This window comes from Lithobates pipiens, unplaced genomic scaffold (assembly GCF_037356315.1).
Source record: "Lithobates pipiens isolate NorthernLeopardFrog02 unplaced genomic scaffold, aLitPip1_a1.2 Scaffold_1, whole genome shotgun sequence".
NCBI classification, from domain to species: Eukaryota; Metazoa; Chordata; class Amphibia; order Anura; family Ranidae; genus Lithobates; species Lithobates pipiens.
In genome coordinates, this window is record NW_027507685.1 from 116,173,990 (window position 1) to 116,182,127 (window position 8,138).

General features: G+C 50.9%; 1 protein-coding gene across 1 annotated transcript in view; it reads left to right on the forward strand.

Annotated features, from left to right (window-relative positions):
* The first annotated feature begins 964 nt into the window (after positions 1-964).
* Positions 965-8,138, forward strand: part of LOC143972895 (uncharacterized) — a 60,333-nt gene continuing 53,159 nt past the window's right edge. The window contains exon 1 of the mRNA XM_077474398.1: positions 965-2,226. The gene's annotated coding sequence lies outside the window, so the exon portion shown is untranslated. The remainder of the gene's footprint in view (positions 2,227-8,138) is intronic.

Consider the following 8,138-nt stretch of genomic DNA (forward strand, 5'->3'; position numbering starts at 1 on the left):
GCCCGTCTTCGGGCAAATATCTCCTAAACCGTATAGGTTTGGGAGATATTTCTTGGACCTACAGGTAAGCCTTAATCTAGGCTTACCTGTAGGTCAAAGTGGTTTGTAAGGGTTTACAACCACTTTAAGGCAGTGCTGGAAAATAATGGTGGTCACACAAAATATTGACACTTTGGGCCCAATTTGGACATTTTGACTTAGGGGTGTACTGACTTATGTTGCCAGCGGTTTAGACATTAATGGCTGTGCGTTGAGTTATTTTGAGGGGACAGCAAATTTACACTGTTATACAAGCTGTACACTCACTACTTTACATTGTAGACAAGTGTCAATATATACGTTACGTTATTATTATTCAGGAGTGATTTATTATTATTATTATACGGGATTCATTATTATACCATTTTTATATATTATTATTATACAGAATTGATGTATTATTATTGTACAGGATATATATAATATTAGTAGTATTCATATTATACAAGTTATATATATATATATATATATATATATATATATATATATATATATATTATTCAGAATTGATATTTTATTATTATTATACCGTTTGTATATATTATTATACAGAATTTATATTATTATTATTATTATTATACAGGATGTATATATTATTATACAGGATGTATATAGCGGTAACAGTTTGCGCAGCTCTGTACACTGACAGTACAATTACATGGAGGAGGAATTGGAGGCTCTGGTCCTAGGAGCTGACAATCTAGGAGGGAGCTTGTGATGGGAATGATGCACGCATTATATGGGGGGGGGGGGGGGGTGTAATTATAGAAGCTGGGTGGTGATTTATTTAGATCTCTCTGTGGGGAGGGGTAATAACGAGTACTCATCTACCCAGGGGGGGCATTCTCCGATCAGTTCGGGAGTTTGTCGGGGGTTGTACTTACTGCGCATGTGTGGAGGGTGGGGGAGAGTGTGGAGGGCAGTAGTCGGGGAATAGTCGGTATTGATGGGATCTCCGCAGTGATCGGAGTACCGCTGGCGGCAGGAATGTTCAGCCGGAGAACAGAGACTTATATGGGAGAAATACGGAGGAGAGCCCGGGATCCACACATCGGGGACACCCCATAGACTTCTTCCCTGGAGGGGGGACACCCCATATACTTCTTCCCTGGAGGGGGGGACACCCCATAGACTTCTCCACTGGACGGGGGACACCCCATAGACTTCTCCCCTGGACGGGGGACACCCAATAGACTTCTTCCCTGGACGGGGGACACCCCATAGACTTCTTCCCTGGACGGGGGACACCCCATAGACTTCTTCCTTGGAGGTGGGACACCCCATAGATTTCTTCCCTGGACGGGGGACACCCCATAGACTTCTTCCCTGGAGGGGGACACCCCATAGATTTCTTCCCCGGACGGGGGACACCCAATAGACTTCTTCCCTGGAGGGGGACACCCCATAGATTTCTTCCCTGGACTGGGGACACCCATTAGACTTCTTTTCTGGAGGGGGGACACCCCATAGTCTTCTTCCCTGGAGGGGGGACACCCCATAGACTTCTTCCCTGGAAGGGGGACACCCCATAGACTTCTTCCCTGGAGGGGGGGACTCCCCATAGACTTCTTCCCTGGAGGGGGGAAACCCCATAGACCTCTTCCCTGGAGGGGGAAACCCCATAGACTTCTTCCCTGGAGGGGGGACACCCCATACACTTCTCCCCTGGAGGGGGACACCCCATAGACCTCTTCCTGGAGGAGGGACACCCCATAAACTTCCCTGGAGGGGGAACCCCATAGACATCCCTGGAGGGGGAGTACCCTATAGACATCCCTGGAGGGTGGACACCCCAAAGACATCCCTGGAGGGGGATACCCTAAAGACATCTCTGGAAGGGACCAGGATCAGGACTAAGAGAGAGGACTAGTGACCCCCAACCTGTCCTGGACATATAATAAAAGAGAGAGAACTGGGGTCATCTTACCTGGACATTTGCTGGAAGATAGGATTGGGGACCCCCAACTTGGACATATATGGAAAGAAACTACTGGGGACACCTGACCTGAGGACTGGGAACCCAACCTGGACATTTCCTGAAAGAGAGAACTGGGGACACCAAACCAGAAATTTTACTAAAAAAGAGGACCGAAGGCACCAAACCTGGATATAAACAGAAATAAACTATTGTGGACACCCAAACTGGAGAATCAGTGACAGGAAGGATCACCCTGCCTGAACTGACAGGTACACTTTTGTGGGGAGATCTACACAGACTGCAAATATCCCCAGTATAGTGATAAGGAGGACATCATATGAGTAATCAGGTGATCTGATCTCTTCCCTCACCCCACTGATCTCTGCTCCTACCTCACTGATCTCTTCTGCCCCCCCACGATCTCTGCTCCCCCCTCACTGATCTATGCTCCACCCCCACTGATCTCTTCCCTCACCTCATTGATCTCTGCCCCCCCTCACTGATCTAACTGATCTGTCCCCCCTCTCACTGATCTGTCCCCCCCTCACTGATCTCTGCCCCCCCCACTGATCTCTGCCCCCCTCACTGATCTTTGCCCCCCCACACTGATCTCTGCCCCCCCCCCACTGATCTCTGTCCCCCCTCGCTGACCTCTTCCCTCCCTCGCTGATCTCTGCCCCCCCCCCCCCCCCCGCATTTATTATTTATAGTTATTAGATCTGGGGACCATTGTCAGAAGGTGATGGGAAATAGAGGCAATTATCATTCAATTTAAATGATCAGATTGACCTGTGTTTGTGGTCACAATTAGAGAGTCCTGACCAGAACAAGTGTCCCCAATGGAAGATTCCCCTTCCGTTCCTGTTCTGGTGACAACTCAGAACGTTGTATGGAATTAATTCCCCCCCCCCCCCCCCCCCCCCCCATAGAGACCTTCTCCCAGAAAATTCCAGAATTCTCTCTCCCAATAGAAGGAGGTTCTGGCTTTAGCAGTGACAGCTCCTCTCTGATTGGTGGTTGGGCATTTTTGTGATGGGGACAGAAGTTTTGGTATTTTATATAAAATGAGTTGCAGCCAATCACAGGTCAGCGTCTGAGCCCCAGAATATTTATATAGAGTCCTCAATTTACACAGAGCTTTATATACATTCACATCAGTCCCTGCCCCTAGGAGCTTACACTCTAATGTCCCCATCTCACACATATTAGGAAATATTTAGACAGCAGACAGTTATCCTCCCAGCATGCCTTTGTAGTGTGGGAGAAAACCTGAGTGCCCGGAGGAAACCCACACAGACATGCAAACTCCATACAGACATTGTCCTGACCAGGACCCCAGTGCTGCAAGAAGCCCTGACCCCCCTAGAGATAGGATCCCCCTAAAGAGAAGTGTGATCACAGGAGAAACTTTGTATCAGATCATCATAGAGACAAAGGTACTGCCATGTATGAGGATAGATTGGGGGGGCACCTGAGATTTGGGGTACAGACGGACACATCGGTTAACCCTCCGGAGTGATGGCCCGGAATCCTTCCTCTAGCAGACGATGGTAGAGCCTGAGTAGTAAAGTGCTAGCTCTGTGGGTGTCCTTCCCATGGAGATGTAGAGAGATGGAGGTCTGAGGGTGCCCATCCCATGGAGATGTAGAGAGATGGAGATCTGGGGATGCCCATCCCATGAAGATGTATAGAGAGATGGAGATCTGGGGGTGCCCATCCCATGGAGATGTAGAGAGATGGAGATCTGGGGGTGCCCATCCCATGGAGATGTATAGAGAGATGGAGATCTGGGGGTGCCCATCCCATGGAGATTTAGAGAGATGGAGTTCTGGGGGTGCCCATCGCATGGAGATGTAGAGAGTTTGAGATCTGGGGGTGCCCATCCCATGGAGATGTAGAGAGATGGAGATCTGGGGGTGCCCATCCCATGGAGATGTAGAGAGTTTGAGACCTGGGGATGCCCAACCCATGTAGATGTATATAGAGATGGAGATCTGGGGGTGCCCATCCCATGGAGATGTATAGAGATGGAGATCTGGGGGTGCCCATCCCATGGAGATGTATAGAGAGATGGAGATCTTGGGGTGCTCATGCCATGGAGATGTATATAGAGATGGAGATCTGGGGGTGCCCATCCCATGGAGATGTATAGAGATGGAGATCTGGGGGTGTCCATCCCATGGAGATGTATAGAGATGGAGATCTGGGGGTGCCATCCCATGGAGATGTATAGAGAGATAGAGATCTGGGGGTGCCCATCCCATGGAGATGTATAGAGAGATGGAGATCTGGGGGTGCCCATCCCATGGAGATGTATAGAGAGATTGAGATCTGGGGTTGCCCATCCCATGGAGATGTATAGAGATGGAGATCTGGGGGTGCCCATCCCATGGAGATGTATGTAGAGATGGAGATCTGGGGTGCCCATTCCATGGAGATGTTTAGAGATGGAGATCTGGGGGTGCCCATCCCATGGAGATGTATAGAGAGATGGAGATCTGGGGGTGCCCATCCCATGGAGATGTAGAGAGATGGAGTTCTGGGGGTGCCCATCCCATGGAGATGGAGAGAGTTTGAGATCTGGGGGTGCCCAATCCATGGAGATGTAGAGAGATGGAGATCTGGGGGTGCCCATCCCATGGAGATGTATAGAGAGATGGAGATCTGGGGGTGCCCATCCCATGGAGATGTAGAGAGATGGAGTTCTGGGGGTGCCCATCCCATGGAGATGGAGAGAGTTTGAGATCTGGGGGTGCCCATCCCATGGAGATGTAGAGAGTTTGAGACCTGGGGGTGCCCAACCCATGTAGATGTATATAGAGATGGAGATCTGGGGGTGCCCATCCCATGGAGATGTATAGAGATGGAGATCTGGGGGTGCCCATCCCATGGAGATGTATAGAGAGATGGAGATCTTGGGGTGCTCATGCCATGGAGATGTATGGAGATATGGGGGTGCCCATCCCATGGAGATGTATATAGAGATGGAGATCTGGGGGTGCCCATCCCATGGAGATGTATAGAGATGGAGATCTGGGGGTGTCCATCCCATGGAGATGTATAGAGATGGAGATCTGGGGTGCTCATCCCATGGAGATGTATAGAGAGATGGAGATCTGGGGGTGCCCATCCCATGGAGATGTATAGTGAGATTGAGATCTGGGGTTGCCCATCCCATGGAGATGTATAGAGATGGAGATCTGGGGGTGCCCATCCCATGGAGATGTATGTAGAGATGGAGATCTGGGGTGCCCATTCCATGGAGATGTTTAGAGATGGAGATCTGGGGGTGCCCATTCCATGGAGATGTATAGAGAGATTGAGATCTGGGGATGCCCATACCATGGAGATGTATAGAGATGGAGATCTGGGGGTGCTCATCCCATGGAGATGTATAGAGATGGAGATCTGGGGGTGCCCATCCCATGGAGATGTATATAGAGACGGGGAGATCTGGGGGTGCCCATCCCATGGAGGTGTATATAGAGATGGAGATCTGGGGGTGCCCATCCCATGGAGAATGTATATAGAGATGGAGATCTGGGGGTGCCCATCCCATGGAGATATATAGAGAGATGGAGATCTGGGGGTGCCCACCCCATGGGGATGTATATAGAGATGGAGATCTGGGGGTGCCCATCCCATGATGAAGGATATTAAATGATGAAGGGTGATGATAAATGATGAAGGATGATATTAAATGATGAAGGGTGATGATAAATGATGAAGGATGATAGTGAATGATGAAGGGGGTGGTTATAGGGGGATCTGTATAGTCATAGGGGGGTCTGTGTGGTCAAAGGGGGGTCTGTGTGGTCATGGGGGGGTCAGTGTGATCATAGGGGGGTCTGTGTGATCACGGGGGGGGGGGGGGGTCTGTGTGATCACAGGGGGATCTGTGTGATCACAGGGGGGTCTGTGATCACAGAGGGGTCTGAGTGATCATAGGGGGTCTGTGTGATCTTAGGGGGTCTGTGTGATCATAGGGGGTCTGTGTGGTCACAGGGGGATCTGTGTGTGGTTATAGGGGTCTGTGTGATCATAGGGGGTCTGTGTTATCACAGAGCCTCTGTGTTATCACAGGGGGTCTTTGTTATCACAGGGGGGTCTGTGTGGTCATAGGGGGTCTGTGTTATCACAGGGGGGTCTGAGTGATCATAGGGGGTCTGTGCACAGCAGGAAGCATGTTTATTCTGAGTTGATCTCCATTGGGGAATCTTACAGATGTTCAGGGCAGGTGTGATAAGGATGATATGTGGGGATGATCAGTCAGTGAAATGTTGTTGCTTTAATGATAATCATCTCTGTGATGTAGCTGAAGAGAACATTCTGGTACACATGGGATGGACGGGGATGATGGAGTCCTTACTAAAGATAAAATCCTTAGAAGTAGATGAAATGACTAAAGACCGGTGTAACCTCTAATATTCCCTTCCCACCATTGTGGTACCACAGAGGGGAAAGGTGCGGTATTGTGGTAACACAGAGGGGTAAGGTGCGGTATTGTGGTAACACAGAGGGGTAATGTGAGGTATTGTGGTAACACAAAGGGGTAAGGTGCGGTATTGTGGTAACACAGAGGGTAAGGTGTGGTATTGTGGTAACACAGAGGCTAAGGTGCGGTATTGTGGTAACACAAAGGGCTAAGGTGCGGTATTGTGGTAACACAGAGGGGTAAGGTGGGGTATTGTAGTAACACAGAGGGGTAAGGTGGGGTATTGTGGTAACACAGAGGGGTAAGGTGGGGTATTGTGGTAACACAGAGGGGTAAGGTGGGGTATTGTGGTAACACAGAGGGGTAAGGTGGGGTATTGTGGTAACACAGAGGGGTAAGGTGGGGTATTGTGGTAAAACAGAGGGGTAAGGTGCGGTATTGTGGTACCACAGAGGGGTAAGGTGGGGTATTGTGGTAACACAGAGGGGTAAGGTGGGGTATTGTGGTAACACAGAGGGGTAAGGTGGGGTATTGTGGTAACACAGAGGGGTAAGGTGGGGTATTGTGGTAACACAGAGGGGTAAGGTGCGGTATTGTGGTACCACAGAGGGGTAAGGTGGGGTATTGTGGTAACACAGAGGGGTAAGGTGGGGTATTGTGGTAACACAGGGGTAAGGTGGGGTATTGTGGTAACACAGAGGGGTAAGGTGGGGTATTGTGGTAACACAGAGGGGTAAGGTGGGGTATTGTGGTAACACAGAGGGGTAAGGTGCGGTATTGTGGTACCACAGAGGGGTAAGGTGGGGTATTGTGGTAACACAGAGGGGTAAGGTGGGGTATTGTGGTAACACAGAGGGGTAAGGTGGGGGTATTGTGGTAACACAGAGGGGTAAGGTGCGGTAACACAGAGGAGACCACAAGTGGCCCTTCCTCAGCACACATGACACAGACATGATCCTCTGGTGTCACCATCAGGAAACCCGCCCTGAGAAATGTCATCACTGTAGTGTATGGAGTCAGGGTGTGGCTGCAAAGAGGATGTAGAAGATCAGCAGCACTGAGATGGAACAAGGAGCTGTGAAGGTTGGGGGGGGTAGGCTGCTGTGAAGGTTGGGGGGGTAGGCTGCTGTGAAGGTTGGGGGGGGTAGGCTGCTGTGAAGGTGGGGGGGTAGGCTGCTGTGAAGGTTGGGGGGGGGTAGGCTGCTGTGAAGGTTGGGGAGGGCAGCTGTGAAGGTTGGGGGGGAGGCTGCTGTGAAGGCTGGGGGGGGGGCAGCTGTGAATTTTTTGGGGGGATGTGAAGGCTGGGGGGGGCAGCTGTGTAGGTTGGGGGGTAGGCTGCTGTAAAGGTTGGGGGGCAGCTGTGAAGGTTGAGTGGGTCAGTTGTGAAGGTTGGGGGGGTAGGCTGCTGTGAAGGTTGGGGGGGCAGCTGTGAAGGCTGGGTGGGTAGGCTGTTGTGAAGGTTGCGTGGGTAGGCAGCTGTGAAGGTTGGGTGGGTAGGCAGCTGTGAAGGTTGGGTGGGTAGGCAGCTGTGAAGGTTGGGGGGGGGCAGCTGTGAAGGTTGGGTGGGTAGGCTGCCGTGAAGGTTGGGTGGATAGGCAGCTGTGAAGGTTGGGGGGCTGCTGTGAAGGTTGGGTGGGTAGGCAGCTGTGAAGGTTGGGGGGGGGGGCAGCTGTGAAGGTTGGGGGGCAGCTGTTAAGGTTGAGGTGGGTAGGCTGCTGTAAAGGTTGGGGGGTCAACTGTGAAGAT